Source organism: Choloepus didactylus, chromosome 20 (genome assembly GCF_015220235.1).
Source record: "Choloepus didactylus isolate mChoDid1 chromosome 20, mChoDid1.pri, whole genome shotgun sequence".
NCBI classification, from domain to species: Eukaryota; Metazoa; Chordata; class Mammalia; order Pilosa; family Megalonychidae; genus Choloepus; species Choloepus didactylus.
In genome coordinates this window covers 51505277-51521323 of record NC_051326.1, presented here as the reverse complement: position 1 = coordinate 51521323, position 16047 = coordinate 51505277, and the positions used below count along the sequence as shown (strand labels likewise).

Here is a 16047-nt window from a genome sequence, read left to right as displayed (position 1 = left end):
GAGGGAGACATGGGGTTTTTCTTTTTGCAGCAGTGAAAATGTTCTAAAATTGATTGTGGTTATGAAAGCACCAGTCTGTGATTCTACTGAGAGTCACTCATTGTACACTTTTCATGTGTAAAGAAGGAATGCCTTAAAAGGTAATTCAACATCATGTTTACTTTGTGCTAATACTATACCAGGTGCTAATTATTAAGTAAAACTGACTTTATCCTTGCCCTCATGGAGATTACAGTTTAGTGAGGAAACCGTTACAGAAATAGATATGAGTAAATATTTAATTACAAATTACACTAATTAAACAGTAAAGAGGAAAAGGGAGGAGGGGATTTGTGCTTTAAGAGGTCAGGGAAGTCTTTGTAAAATGGCATTACTCTGAGAGATAGGAGTAGCTGATCAGGTGAAGATTGGAGGTGGAAAAGCATTCCAGACAGAGAGAACAGCTTCTACCATATTATCTGGCTGTAAATTTCCCCATGTGTCAAAATTAACAGAAGGGTTATTATCTACTGTGAGCCAGGCACTGTGAAAAATGCTGAAAGCATTACACTACATGATCTCTAAGATTTCAGTCAGTTAAGATTGTGTTCATCTAAGATTTTTAAAACTTGATACGCTTTTCTAATAATGTAAAAAAAATTTTTTTAATCTGATGCACAAATATTGTATGTTTATATGAAATACCTAGAAAATGCAAATTCATAGAGACAAAGTAGATTACAGAAGGGAGGCTAGGGACTCACTGCTTAATGAGGACACAGTTTCTGATTGGTGTGATGAAAAAGTTTTGGTAACAGATGGTGGTGACAGTGATCACATGCAGGCAGTACCACTGAATTGTACACGTAAAGCAAGGTGAGAAATTTGTAACATACACGTACACAATTAAATTTTTTTTAATGCAAAGAAAAAATATTGAATTAGCAAATAATAAGGAAATAGTAAGAAAATGAAACTTAGCAAACTGCTAGAAAGGAAAATTTCCACTTTACTAAAGAATCAAAATTAAAAGAAATAAGGCAGAGCAAAGAGGGAGAAAAAAAGGAGAAAAGAACTAAACATCCTAAAATGACCAAAAATATTAAGAGGTGCATTTAAAACTACACTTGAACATAATCCTAAAAAAATATTTAGGGATCACCACTGAGCCTCAGTTTTCTTACCTGTAAAATGAGATTTCATTACCTACTTCATACCTAAAGGAATCTACTGAATTTTTTATGAAAAACTGAGTCAGAAGTTTTAGAGACATGCTTCATTAAACCACATTCATTAGCTCAATAACCTGGGAATTGTCACTGTCTGAAGCAGTGCTCTTCAAAGTTGGGATATAAAATAATCCATTGATGAATAGAAAACCAATGGAATTCTTTTTCTAGACTTTAAACTAGAAAAGATCACATGAATTGCATACAGAAAGAAATTGATGAGCAAATCCAGTCTTTCATTTTTTCGGTTTACAAATACTGTGATTTCTTATACCAATTTGTGGTATATTGAAACTGCAATGAAAAAAATCATTAAATAGCTTTAATCGGTAACTTTCCTGAACAGTAGTACTTAAGACTCTTTCAGAATACCGAGACTCTCGCTTGGCAGAAAAGAGCTTGCAAGAACACCAATCTACAAACTGGGAACCAAACCCATGTAACTGACAACCAAACATTACTACTCACAAACAAAAACAGTAAACAAACCCCACGGTACGAGTTTCGACAAAACGCAGCTAACTACACAATACAGAAAAACATGTCAAGCGCTTCTTAAAGCCTTGAAACCTGCTCTGTTTTGTAACCGAATAAAAACGAAAGCCACTCAGACTGCGTTTTCTCCCTCCAACTCTCCCAAAATGGAAAAGCAGAACGATCATCAATGGCAATAGGCAGTTGCAGAAAAACAACACCGAAAGCCGCCTTCACGCTCAGGAAAGAACGCTGCGCCTCCTCCTCGTGGTTTTCGGTACCCTACACAGTCAGAGAAACTTCTCTAGTAACAAACTATAGAAATGATCCCTGAAAGTATAGTCTTAACTCAGATCCCCCCGCCTCTGCTGGGTCCCTGGCAGCCGCGCACACTTCACCCACGGCGATCCAGGTTCCGCATTTCGCGTTCGACCCGCAGAAAAGACAGAAACAGGTTCTACAATACCTTCTTCTCTATTCTTAGCATTTAACGACGCGTGTTTAGCTTTTTAAGTGGAAATGTACGAAATTTTTTTTGTAATTTCGGCAGCCACGTTAAATTAGCATAACACTGAAAGACAGCCAATCACAACCCGCGTCGTTAAGCCGCTGTTCGGGGACAACCGCCTCGCCCGGGGAAGCTGAAGGCCAAGGGCGGGCCGCTGCCTGTCTCTGCCCGGGAGAATCGGGCCGAGACGCGCGATCAGGGAATCTCGGCGGTTGCTCGCCACAGCCGGACGGAGAGTCTGACTTTCAAACGCTAGTACGTTAGGAGACGGAGCCACCGTGACTGCCCGTGCCATGCCACGGAGGAGCACCGGGTGGCTGGGACCTAAGGGCGGACAGACAGAATTGCTTCTCGCTTGATTCCCAATTGTACCTTTGTGTGGATTCGTGTTCCATATGCTTGCACTACCTGTTCACAGATTCTTGGGTTTTTAGAAAAAAGCTAGTCTTTTGGTGGGGGAAATAAAGGCAACTGTCGCCTTGGAAAGTCAAGAGTCAACTTCAAACTTGTTCAAGAAACAAAGTAAAACAGAGCAGCACCTATAATCTTATCTAGACAGTCATTCTGAATTCCCCTGATGAGCTACTTCCATTTCTTTGCTATACGTGCCTTTTTTTCAACCTTTTATCTGCTACTCTATCCAAGCAGCACTCTCCAAGTTCATTCAGTAAAGTTCTTTCTGGTTGCCAGTACTTCGCTGCCTGGGAGTGATGAGCGTGGACCCCTTGCCTTGTTCCTGATCTGATAGAAAGCGTTCTGTCTGTCACGATTACGGATGATGTTGGCTGAAAGCCCAATATTTTATAGTCTAACAAGCTCCCAGGTATTGGCAATGATGCTCATCTCGGGACCACACTCTGAATTGCAAGAAACTAAATGTAGCAAGGGATTACAAGAAGATACAGTAGCAAGATTCCTTTCAACACTAAGAAAACTAGTTACCTTGACTTTAGTCTTAGAAGGATCAAGAAACCTTGAATATTTGATCCAGGACATAATACTAGGGGTAAGGGACAAGGACAGGAAGAGGGGGGCATTTAAAAAACCAAGATCTGTTCACCTTAAAAATATATTACTTCTATATTTTGTAGATTTACTCATTAATAAGGATAACATGATCAAATATATAATCTTAGCATTTGGAATGCTGACAGCCTAGAGGTCAGAAAGGTGGGAGAGCAGATAGCAAAGATGCAGAGTAGACTTCAAAGTCATTTTTTCCTCTTCAAATCTCAGCTTCTAATGTTAATAATATAGTGACAGAAGGAGAATTACTGATTAGTCCTTGCATGTAAAATGAATTTATGGACCTGTCTGTTCAGTCAAGAATTAATGGATTGAATTTAACAGGTCTTTTCTTTCCCTTCTACTTACAGCTGGCAGAATTTTTAAAATTATTAGTATCTATTGGTCAGTGTAAGAAGAATGTAAGTGAAATGAATGTGCAAGGTTATAATGAATGTGAAATCCTGTGTTAGCATGCATTTAATTAAAACAAGGTTCCTGGTTTATTCTTAAAAGTTTTAAGGTCACATTTCCAAATAACTGATCTTCCAAGTGGACTGAAGGATATTGCTTATTTAATAACATTTAAAATGTACACTTTTGTTTTGATCACAAACTGATCATTTCCTCAACGTAAATGTATTACATCAAAAACAACATCTTGGAAATCAAAAGGCTCTTTTCAGAGCCACCCACTCTTTTAAATAAAAAAAGCAGGAAAAAAAAAACCCCACATCTTTCTTACCATTGATTTTTGTGAAATACGTACATGATGAGAAATCAAAATTTAGGCTGAGAACATACTTGTGTATCAGATAATATTTGTGGCATCATGCATATTATCTCATTCATTATTCATAGCCACTATGCAAGGTGTCATTATCTCCATTTTTCAGAGAAGGAAATAGAGACTTGAAGCAACTCACCAAATTTATATTGCTAGTAAATCACAGAGCTGGGATTTGAAGTCATTATATGTGAACTTCACAGCTCAGAGATGGGAAGAAGAAAGGAAAGGACTGGGTGCAAGAGTAATTCTCACACACACAACCTTGCATTTCTATCACTATGTGACCAAGTGAGGTTTATTCCAGAGATGCAAGGCTTGTCAGGTATTTGAAAATCAATTAATTAGTCCATCATATTATCACACTAAGGAAGAAAAATCACACGTTCATATTGACGCATGAAAAGCATATGACAAAATTCAACATCCATTCATGATCAAAACATTCATAAAAATAGGAATAGAGAGGACTTCCTTAACTTGCTAGGGAGCATTTACAAAAGACCCAAAGCCAACATCATCCGTAATCGTGACAGACAGAACGCTTTCTATCAGATCAGGAACAAGGCAAGGGGTCCACGCTCATCACTCCCAGGCAGCGAAGTACTGGCAACCAGAAAGAACTTTACTGAATGAACTTGGAGAGTGCTGCTTGGATAGAGTAGCAGATAAAAGGTTGAAAAAAAGGCACGTATAGCAAAGAAATGGAAGTAGCTCATCAGGGGAATTCAGAATGACTGTCTAGATAAGATTATAGGTGCTGCTCTGTTTTACTTTGTTTCTTGAACAAGTTTGAAGTTGACTCTTGACTTTCCAAGGCGACAGTTGCCTTTATTTCCCCCACCAAAAGACTAGCTTTTTTCTAAAAACCCAAGAATCTGTGAACAGGTAGTGCAAGCATATGGAACACGAATCCACACAAAGGTACAATTGGGAATCAAGCGAGAAGCAATTCTGTCTGTCCGCCCTTAGGTCCCAGCCACCCGGTGCTCCTCCGTGGCATGGCACGGGCAGTCACGGTGGCTCCGTCTCCTAACGTACTAGCGTTTGAAAGTCAGACTCTCCGTCCGGCTGTGGCGAGCAACCGCCGAGATTCCCTGATCGCGCGTCTCGGCCCGATTCTCCCGGGCAGAGACAGGCAGCGGCCCGCCCTTGGCCTTCAGCTTCCCCGGGCGAGGCGGTTGTCCCCGAACAGCGGCTTAACGACGCGGGTTGTGATTGGCTGTCTTTCAGTGTTATGCTAATTTAACGTGGCTGCCGAAATTACAAAAAAAATTTCGTACATTTCCACTTAAAAAGCTAAACACGCGTCGTTAAATGCTAAGAATAGAGAAGAAGGTATTGTAGAACCTGTTTCTGTCTTTTCTGCGGGTCGAACGCGAAATGCGGAACCTGGATCGCCGTGGGTGAAGTGTGCGCGGCTGCCAGGGACCCAGCAGAGGCGGGGGGATCTGAGTTAAGACTATACTTTCAGGGATCATTTCTATAGTTTGTTACTAGAGAAGTTTCTCTGACTGTATAGGGTACCGAAAACCACGAGGAGGAGGCGCAGCGTTCTTTCCTGAGCGTGAAGGCGGCTTTCGGTGTTGTTTTTCTGCAACTGCCTATTGCCATTGATGATCGTTCTGCTTTTCCATTTTGGGAGAGTTGGAGGGAGAGAACGCAGTCTGAGTGGTTTTCGTTTTTATTCGATTCCAAAACAGAGCAGGTTTCAAGGTTTTAAGAAGCGCTTGACGTGTTTTTCTGTTCTGTGTAGTTAGTTGTGTTTTGTCGAAACTCGTACCGTGGGGTTTGTTTACTGTTGTTTTCGTTTGTGAGTAATGATATTTGGCTGTTAGATATGTGCTTGTCTTTTTTCAGTATTATAGGTAGAATATATTGCATGACACTTCTTTAGAAGCCAGGTCGTGATGTTAGTAAAAAGAAGTTTTGTGTTAGTGCTCTGATTGGCAATCCTCAATGTTTGCGAAAGATCACAAATAGCTAATGTGGGTAAATAGTTGGTGGGTTTTGGATGACTTATTTAATTTCTTTATTTGTGATTAGTTTGTTCACATCTCCTATTTCTTCTACGGTCAAGGTGAGTTGTTCCTGTGTTTCTAGAAAATTGTTCATTTCATATAAGTTGGTTAGTTGTTAGCAGAAATAGATTGGCTTTTCTAAAAGCCAGTTATAGTCTTAAGGCTATAAAGTGTCCAAGGTAACATCAACAATCAGATACCTTCGCTGGAAGATGGCAGATGGCTTCGGGAAAACCTCTGTTAGCTCTGAAGTAACGTGGCTGGCATCTGCCCCAAGTTCCGGTTTCAAAATGGCTTTCTCCCAGAATGTTCCTCTCTAGGTCTCAGCTCCTCAAAAATATCACTCTTAGTTGCTCTTGGGGCATTTGTCTTCTCTTAGCTTCTCCAGAGCAAAAGTCTGCTTTCAAAGACGTTTCCAAAATGTCTCTGTAAGATCAAGATCCTCTCTCAGTTCCAGTGTGTTCTTCAAAGTGTCCTTTTTGGCTGTAGCTCCCTTCAAAATGTCACTCAGCTGCACTGTATTCCTTCTGTTTGTCAGCTTATTTATATGGCTCCAGTGATTTAATTTAGACCCACCCTAAATGGGTGGGGTAATACCTCCATGGAAATTATCCAATTAGAGTCATCACCAACAGTTGGGTGGGGTGCATCTCCATGGAAACACTCAAAGAATTACAATCTAATCAACACTGATACCTCTGCCCACACAAGATTATGTCAAAGATAATGGAGTTTTGGGTGTCTTAATACATTCAAACCAGCACAGTGGGCATAAGTTTATTCATAGTATTCTCTTATGCCCTTTTTTTATTTGTGTGGGGTCAGTAATAATGTCCCCCCTCTCATTTCTGACTTTATTTATTTGCATCTTTTCTCTTTTCTTTATCATTCTAGTTAAGGGCTTGTCAATTTTGGTGATCTTCTCAAAGAACCAACTTTTGGTTTTCTTGATTCTCTCTAATGTTTTTGTGGTGGTTTTTCTCAATTTCATTTATTTCTGCTCTCATCTTTGTTATGTTATTTCTTTCTTTCTGCTTGCTTTGGGATTCGTTTGCAATTCTTTCTCTAGTTCCTCCAGGTATGTAGTCAGATCTTTGATTTTAGCTTTCTTCCTTTTTAATACAGACATTTAGGGCTCTAAATTTCCTTCTCAACACTGCCTTCGTTTCATCTCATAAGTTTTGATTTGTTGTGTTCTTGTTTTCGCTCATCTTGAGATATTTACTCATTTCTCTTGCAATTTCTTCTTTGACCCACTGATTGTTTAAGAGCATGCATTTTCCAGTCCTTCTGCTGTTGTTGACTTCTAGCTTCATTCCATTATAATCAGAGGAAGTGCTTTGTATCATTTCAAACTTTTAAAATTTATTAAGACCTGTTTTGTGACCCAACAATGACTTGGGATCCATGAGCACTTGAGAAGAATATATATCCTGCCATTTGGGGGTGCAGTGTTCTGTATATGTCTGTTAGTTCTAGTCCATTTATCAAATTATTCAAATTCTGTTTCCTTATTGATTCTCTGTGTAGATGTTCCATCTATTGATGTGAGTGGTGTATCGAAGTCTCCTACTATTATTGTAGAGGTGTCTGTTTCTCCCATCAGTTTTGCTAGTGCTTGCCTCATGTATTTTGGGGCATCCAGGTTAGGTGCATATATATTTATGATTGTTATTTCTTCTTGGTGGATTGCCCCTTTTATAATTTCCTTCTTTGTCTCTTAAAATAGCTTTGCATTTAGAGTCTATTTTGTCCAATATTAGTATAGCTACCCCAGCTTTCTTTTTAATTGTTTGCGTGGAATATCTTTTTCCAGCCTTCAATTTGAATCTATTTGTATCCTTGGGTCTGAGGTAAGTCTCTTGCAGACAGCATACAGGAGGTACTTTTTTTTTTTTTAATCCATTCTGCCAGTGTCTTTTCATAGGGAGGTTTAATCCATTAACATTTAATGTTACTACTGTAATGGCAGTACTTAATTGAACCATTTTGTCCTTTGGCTTTTATATGCCATATCTTATTTTTGTTTCTCTTTATACCCTTTTAGTTACCTTTGCTGAAATACTCTTCATTTCTACACCCTCCTCTAAGCCTCTCTCTCCTGTCCTTTCCTTTCAGCCTTCAGGACTCACTTAGGATTCTTGTAGGGCAGGTCTCTTGTTAACGAACTCGCTCAGCTTCTGCTTATCTGTGAATCTTAAATTCTCCCTCATTTTTGAAGGACAGTTTTACCAGATAGAGAATTCTTGGCTGGCAATTTTTCTCTTTCAGTATCTTGAATATATAATACCACTGCCTTCTCACCTGCGTGGTTTCTGATGAGAAATCAGTGTTTAGTCTTATCGGGCATCCCTTGTATGTAATGAATCACTTTTCTCTTGCTGGTTTTAGAATTCCCTCTTTATCTTTGGCATTTGGCATTCTGATTAGTATATATGTTGGAGTAGGGACATTCTGATTGATTTGATTAGTAATACTTTGTGCTTCTTGGCCCTGCATATCAATGTCTCTCTTAAGAATTGAGAAGTTGTCAGCCATTATTTCCTCAAATATTCCTTCTGTCCCTTTTTCCTTTTCTTCTCCATCTGGGACACCCATGAAGTGATGGTTGTGTGCTTCCTGTTTTCAATCAGTTCCCAGAGATTCTGCTCAATTTTTCCCATTCTTTTGTCTGCTCAAATTCAGATGTTCTGTCTTCTAGCTTACTGAGCCTTTCTTCTGCCTTTTCAAATGTGCTGTTGTGTGCCTCTAGTATATTTTTAATTTCATCTATTGTGCCTTTCATTCCTGTAAGATCAGTTCTTTTTCTTTGCATGCTTTCAAATTCTTCTTTATGCTCCTCCAGTGTCTTCTTAATATCCTTAATCTCTTTAGCCATCTCCTTGAATTTGTTTAGGAGGTTTTTTCTAACATCTTTTGATTAGTTGTTTCAGATTATAAGTCTCCTCTGACTTTTTGATTTGCTCCTTTGACTGGGCCTTATCTTCCAATTTCTTAATATAGCTTTTTTTTTCCCCCCTGCTAATGTCTAGGCATCTTGGTGAATTTACTCTGAAGATTGGATTCTCTCTCTTGTGAAAGCTTTTGTTGTAGATTGGGTTTGTGTTAACACTCTTCTTTGACACTTGGTTCTCCAGGGACCCATGAACAGGGTACAAACCAGTTCCACAGGGCCCCAGGGAGAAGGTCAGGTAAAGACACCAAAAGCCTTTAATTCTGGTCCCCAAGGGTACACTTACCTGGCTTGCCCAGCATATAGCTCTGTTTGCCCAAAAGCCTTTTAGATGTCTTTCCAGAGGTGTGCTTTCCACGCCTGCCAGCACATGGTGTACTTCAGCAACCTAATCCCCTCAGACCTTAGAAGTCAGGCTATTTTTAGCTGTCAGTACCCAGCAATGGCCTGGATGAAACCACCATTCCAGCAGTCGAAATTTGCCAGCCAAAAGCTGGCACAGTGCTAGACCATGTCCCACCCTGTTCTTGAGAGAGTGGAACTTCCCTGCCCTTTCAGTCTGGATCTACCTGCTTGCCAGAACCTGGAGAATCAGACCCTTCCTGCCCCAAGAGTGGGGAATGGACACCAGGAGCCAGGGCTGAGCTGGGTTACTTGCAGTATGTCACTGCAGTTTTGGCGTCTCTTCATCTCTCACTTTCCTGGGTGTTGCAGAGTGCTCCCCCTGATCTCCAGAGCCCCAGATCTGTTACTGTAGACAATTCTGCCTGGCCTCCAGTTGTTTTTCTGGGAGCAAAGTGAGCCCAGCCTCTCTCTAATCAGCCGTCTTGGATCAAGACATTGCCTTTTTTCCCCCCAGAAAAAAAGGACTTCATTCAGTAATACTAAAGAATTAAAAATATATTAATAGAAAAACAACATAACTGAAAAGAGACCTAAATCCCATCAGGTTATTGTTATTTTTTAATGCCATTTTATTGAGATATATTCATACACCATACAATCCATCTAAACTATACAATCAGTGGCTCACAGTATCATCATATAGTTGTGCACTCCTCACCACAATCAATTTTTGAACATTTTCATTACTCCAGAAATTTAAAAAAGAGCAAAAATAGAAAATCTAAAACATCCCATACCTATTATCCACCCCCACCCAGCCACCCATCATTGATCGCTAGCATTTGTGAGGGACATTTGTTATTGTTGATGAAAGAATATTAAGATATTACTGTCAACTGTAGTCCATAGCTTGCAGTAGTTGTGTTTTTCCCCATATACCACTCTATTATTAACTCCTTGTAATAGTTTCATACATTTGTTCTAATTTATGGAGGAAATTTTTTATGTCATTCACCACAAGATTTATTGAGTTATACATTCCCATGTTTTAATCTCTGCTTTCCTTCTGTTGACATATATGACTCTGAACTTCCCCTATCAACCACACTCAGACAAATTCAACACTGTTTTTTTTGTTTAATTTTTATTTTGAAAGAATTTCAAACATATAGGACAGTTGCAAATACAATACAAACCCCATACAGAGAACTCCAACACCCCCCCACCCCCAGATATCTGTATCTATCAATTTTACATTTTGCTACCTTTGCAGTACCTTTCTTTCTCCCTCCTTCCTTCCCTCCTTCCTTCCTATCTTCCCTCCTTCCTTTCTTCCTCTCTCCCTCCCTCCCTCCCCCCTCTTTCTTTTAACTGTATCTATTATCTTTCTATCAATTATCGATCTACCCATTTATCATCTTCTGAACATTTGAGAGTAGGTTGCATGTATCATACTCCTTGAACTCTTAATACTTCTGTGTACATTTCCTATGAACAAGGATATTAACTTATATCATTAATTTAACTGCAGTTAATTCAAGAAATTTAATATGGATATAAAGCTTAAATTCTATATTCCAATTTTTCCTTATGCCTCCTTTGAGCTTTTCTCCTCCATTCTTAGAACGACTCCAGTATCATATATTGCATTGATTGCCATTAACTCTTAATTAACTCTTTTTTTAATTAATTGTATAAAAATTTTTTTTAAAGATATACAATAAAAAAACATTTCAAACAAACCATAACAAGGGAGTAAGAAAAAGACACCTAACCTAAAATAACTACTTTACTTCCAACATGTTTCTACTCTACCCCACGAAAATAACCTAATATAGCAACATTTCTGTAAACTTATTCCTACCATACCCATCAGAAATTAACAAACCATAGTCATTCCTGGGCATTCCCAAAATGTTAAATTTAACCACAATAGCTTATCTGTTCTTACTGGGTTATCATTCCCCCTTCATTAATTGCTCTCTATCACTAGTTCCCCTACATTCTACATTATAAACCATTTATTTTAGGAGTGTGTTGTTTAACGTCCAGGTGTTTGTGAATTTTCTAAATCTCTGATGGTTACTGACTTCTAATTGTATTCCATTGTGGTCAGAGAATGTGCTTTGAATAATTTCAATTTTTTTGAATTTATTGAGGCTTGTTTTATTTCCCAGCATATGGTCTATTCTGGAGAAAGCTCTGTGAACACTAGAGAAAAATGTGTATCCTGGTGATTTGGGATGTAATGTTCTATATATGTCTGTTAAATCAAATTCATTTATCAGATTGTTTAGGTTTTCAATTTCCTTATTGGTCCTCTGTCTGGTTGATCTATCTATAAGAGAGAGTGATGTGTTGAAGTCTCCCACAGTTATTGTGGAAACATCCATTGCTTCCTTTAGTTTTGCCAGTGTTTGTCTCATGTATTTTGTGGCACCATGATTGGGTGCATAAACATTTATGATTGTTATTTCTTCTTGTTGAATTGCCCCTTTTATTAGTATGTAGTGGCCTTCTTTGTCTCTCATAACACCCTTGCATTTAAAGTCTATTTTTTCTGAGATTAATATTGCTACTCCTGCTTTCTTTTGGCTGTAGCTTGCATGAAATGTTTTTTCCATCCTTTCACTTTATTTCTTTGTGTCCTTGGGTCTTAGATGAGTCTTCTGTATGGGAGATATTGATGGTTCATATATTTTGATCCATTCTGCCAATCTATATCTTTTAATTGGGGAGTTTAACCCATTTACATTCAATGTTATTATTGTGAAGGCATTTCTTGAATCAGCCATCCTATCCTTTGGTTTACGTTTGTCAGATATATTTCTTCCGTCTCTCTCTTAATGTTCTTTAATGAACCAATATTGAATTTCTTTAGTACTGAACATTTCTCCATATCTCTCTCTCCTTTGTTTCTCTGTCACTAGGGCTCTCTTTAGTATCTCAAGTAGGGCATGTCTTTTATTAGCAAAGTCTCTCAGCATTTGTTTGTCTGTGAAAAATTTAAGCTCTCCCTCAAATTTGAAGGAGAGCTTTGCTGGATAAAGTATTCTTGGTTGAAATTTTTCTCTCTCAGAATTTTAAATATGTCACGCCACTGCCTTCTCACCTCCAAGGTGGCCACTGAGTAGTCACTGCTTAGTCTTACGTTGTTTCCTTTGTAAGTGGTGAATTGCTTTTCTCTTGCTGCTTTCAGAACTTGCTCCTTCTCTTCAGTATTTGACAGTCTGATCAGAATATGTCTTAGAGTGGGTTTATTTTGATTTATTCTATTTGGAGTTTGCTGGGCATTTATGCTTTGTGTATTTATATTGTGTAGAAGGTTTGGGAAGTTTTCTCCAACAATTTCTTCGAATACACTTTCTAGACCTTTACCCTTCTCTTCCCCTTCTGGGACACCAATGAGTCTTATATTTGGATATTTTATTTTATATATCATATCCCTGAGATCCATTTCAATTTTTTTCAATTTTTTCCCCATTCTTTCTTTTGTTCTTTCATTTTCCATTCTATGGTCCTCGAGGTTGCTGATTCATTTTTCAGCTTCCACTAGTCTTGTATTATGAGTATCCAGAATCTTTTTAATTTGGTCAACAGTTTCTTTAATTTCCATAAGATCATCTATTTTTTTATTTACTCTTGAAAGTTCTTCTTTATGCTCTTCTAGGGTCTTCTTCAGTCCTTTATATTCTGTGCCATGCTCTTCTTCATGTCCTTTATATCCTGTGCCGTGCTTTCATTGTTTGTCTTTAGTTCTTTGATTAATTGCTCCAAGTACTGTGTCTCCTCTGATCTTTTGATTTGGATGTTTGGGTTTGGGTTATCCATATAGTCTGGTTTTATCATATGCTTTAAAATTTTCTGTTGTTTTTGGCCTCTTGGCATTTGCTTAACTTGATAGGGTTCTTTTATGATATGTAGGCTAATTCAAAGCCTAATCTCTAATTTGTCAGATCTACAGCTTGGTGGCTGTCCTAGTTTGCTAATGCTGCAGAATGCAAAACACCAGAGATGGATAGGCTTTTATAAAACGGGGGTTTATTTCACTACACAGTTACAGTCTTAAGGCCACAAAGCGTCCAAGGTAACACCTCAGCAATCGGGTACCTTCACCGGAGGATGGCCAATGGCGTCCGGAAAACCTCTGCTAGCTAGAAAGGCAGCTGGCGTCTGCTCCAAAGCTCCGGCCTCAAAACGGCTTTCTCCCAGGACGTTCCTCTCTAGCAAGCTTGCTCCTCTTCAAAACATCACTCACAGCTGCACTCAGTTCCCTCTCCTTGAATCAGCTCATCTATATAGCTCCACTGATCAAGGCCCACCCTGAATGGGCAGGGCCACACCTCCATGAGAACATCTCATCAGAATCATCTCCCACAGCTGGGTGGGGCACATTCCAAGCAAATCTCTGCTCCACAAGACCACAAAGATAATGGCATTTGGGGGACACAATACATTCAAACCAGCACAGTGGCATACACTTTCTCTAACTAACCAGCAGATGGCATCCATGAGTCACCTGTTCCCCTCAAGTCAGTTCTCCCCAACTTTGTCTTTGTGGTGTGTGGGGGTCTGATTCTTGTGGGGTCCAATTTGTGCACCAAGTTTGGGTGTGTTGTTGGTGCTGTCTGCTCTGAATGTGGGGCATGTGTCTGAGTGGTTAGGGAGGGAGGGCAGCTTTAATAATCAAACCTCCCAGGTGTTCCTGGAGATTTAAGGCTGTTGCAAGAGTCTAAACTTTCATTTCAGTCTTGCCACAGATTGTCTCTGCCGCTGACCCACAAGTCTTTGGTATTGGTATATGGTCCCTGGGATTTCTGAGTGGGTCCCTCTTCCAAGCCGTGCCCTTCTAGGGCCTCTGCTGAGGGAGGGTTTTGCTATGTTACAAGTGTGCACCATCCCTCAAGGGAAGTTCTGGGCCACCGGGCCATGTAGGAGCGTTCCCAGCCTGCTGTAAAGATACCTGTATGGGGTGTGTTCATTTCCACTCTTTTCGCACAGCTCCGCCTTCCCAGCTCCGGAACAATTAGCTGTGGGTGCACGAAAGGCTATTGTCCACGCCCGACTCTGTGGCGTGTGAGCGTGCTGCTGGAAACACCCCCCGTCACTCTGGGTTTCTTGGCACGGCTCTGGGCTGTGGCCTCGATGCCAGGCAGGAGTGTTCCCAACCTGCCAGGAAGATGGCTGCAAGGGGCGTGTTTTTTTCCCCTTTTGGCTCACCTCTGCCTGCCTAGCTCCAAGACAATTAGCAGCGAGTGCACAAAAGGCTATCTTCCACGCCAGATATTGAGGCGTTCAGACAGCCCGTTCCTGCCGTGCTTCACTGTGCGGTTCTCGCTGCTGTATCTGCAGCCACTTTTGGGTTTTTTTAAAAAAGAACTAGTCCACCTCCAAACACCAACCCACGTTTTCCCCACACCACAGCGTGGCTGCTGGATATTCAGTGACTTACTCATTTCAGGACACAGACTCCTGGTTTCACCAAGTTCACAGTCCCTGTGGATTTAGCAGACCTTGCCCAGCTGGTGCATCGCTGGAACTGGTGGTGTGGGTCACTTTCTGGCTTTTATCTAGTAATTTTTATGGAGGTGTTTTTTTTGCCTTGTCTCTCCTAGCTGCCATCTTAGGTTCTCCTCAATTCAGCACTGTTAATTATACTCACATTGCCTTTCAACTAAATTTTCTCCCTGGCTCACAGCAATTTAAGTATGGGACAGTCTTCCCCTGGCAAAATACTGCTGGTAGAAATAGCTCTGGAATGGATAATAAATGGGACTATATCCCTTCAGAATTTGAATATCCAAGAAAATGATGAGAAATGCTGGTTTTCACACACAGGCTTCTCTTCTCTCCTTCATTCGTACCTATTTGCTGTTTTAAATTTATGAATTCTAATATCTTTTTGGCCATTAGCAGCAACAAAAACAAGCTCATTTATTTGTTCTCCACAACAAAACTACTTACCCCATCCAAGTTTTGTTCTGTTAATGAATACACAGGATAAAAACCTAGCCATATTACATGATAATCAAATGTCTCCAAGCCAATTTTATTCCTTTTTGCATGATTAGTGTTAACACTGTTTCCCATGAAACAACAAAGACAGTGAAACTAAACCATCTTTGATAATGAACAGTGACTTTCTACCCAATTTCAGTACTCAGGATTAATTTAAAATTAACTCATATCTCTTCACAACTTTTATCTAGCACAAGGAAGTTTATTTTTGTTTGTTTGTTTTTAGAACTAGGAAGTTTTGACTTAACTGATAACTATTGATTGTCCACCAGTGAAGAAATTTATGGAAAGGGAAATATATCTTCAAAAGTGGATGGACAACACCAAGTTCATGGCAGCATTATTCACATTGCCAAATTTTGGAAGCAACCCAACTGTCTGTTAATGGATGAATGGACAAACAAAATGTGGTATAGGCTTACAATGGAATATTATCCAGCAGTAAAAATTAATGATGTTCTGATACATGCTACAAGATGACGAGTCTTGAAAACATCATGCTGAGTGAAATAAGCCAGACACAAAAGGTCAAATATTGTATGATTTCACTTACATGAAACAACTAGAATATGCAAATTCATAGAGACAAAGTAGATTAAAGTTTTCTAGGGGTGGGTGGAGGGGGGATGGGAAGTTATTGTTTAATGTGTAGAGTTTCTGTTTGGGGTGATGGAAAAGTTTTGGTAATGGATGGTGGTGATGGTAGCACAACTTTGTGAATGTAACTA

At 39.5% G+C, this 16047-nt stretch overlaps 2 non-coding genes across 2 annotated transcripts; one reads left to right on the top strand and one right to left on the bottom strand.

The window, feature by feature from the left end:
• Positions 1-1810: 1810 nt before the first annotated feature.
• Positions 1811-2028, bottom strand: LOC119516985. The gene has a single exon (XR_005213416.1). It is a non-coding gene; the product is annotated as a small nucleolar RNA U3 (small nucleolar RNA).
• Positions 2029-5440: 3412 nt separating this feature from the next.
• Positions 5441-5658, top strand: LOC119516984. The gene has a single exon (XR_005213415.1). It is a non-coding gene; the product is annotated as a small nucleolar RNA U3 (small nucleolar RNA).
• Positions 5659-16047: the final 10389 nt, after the last annotated feature.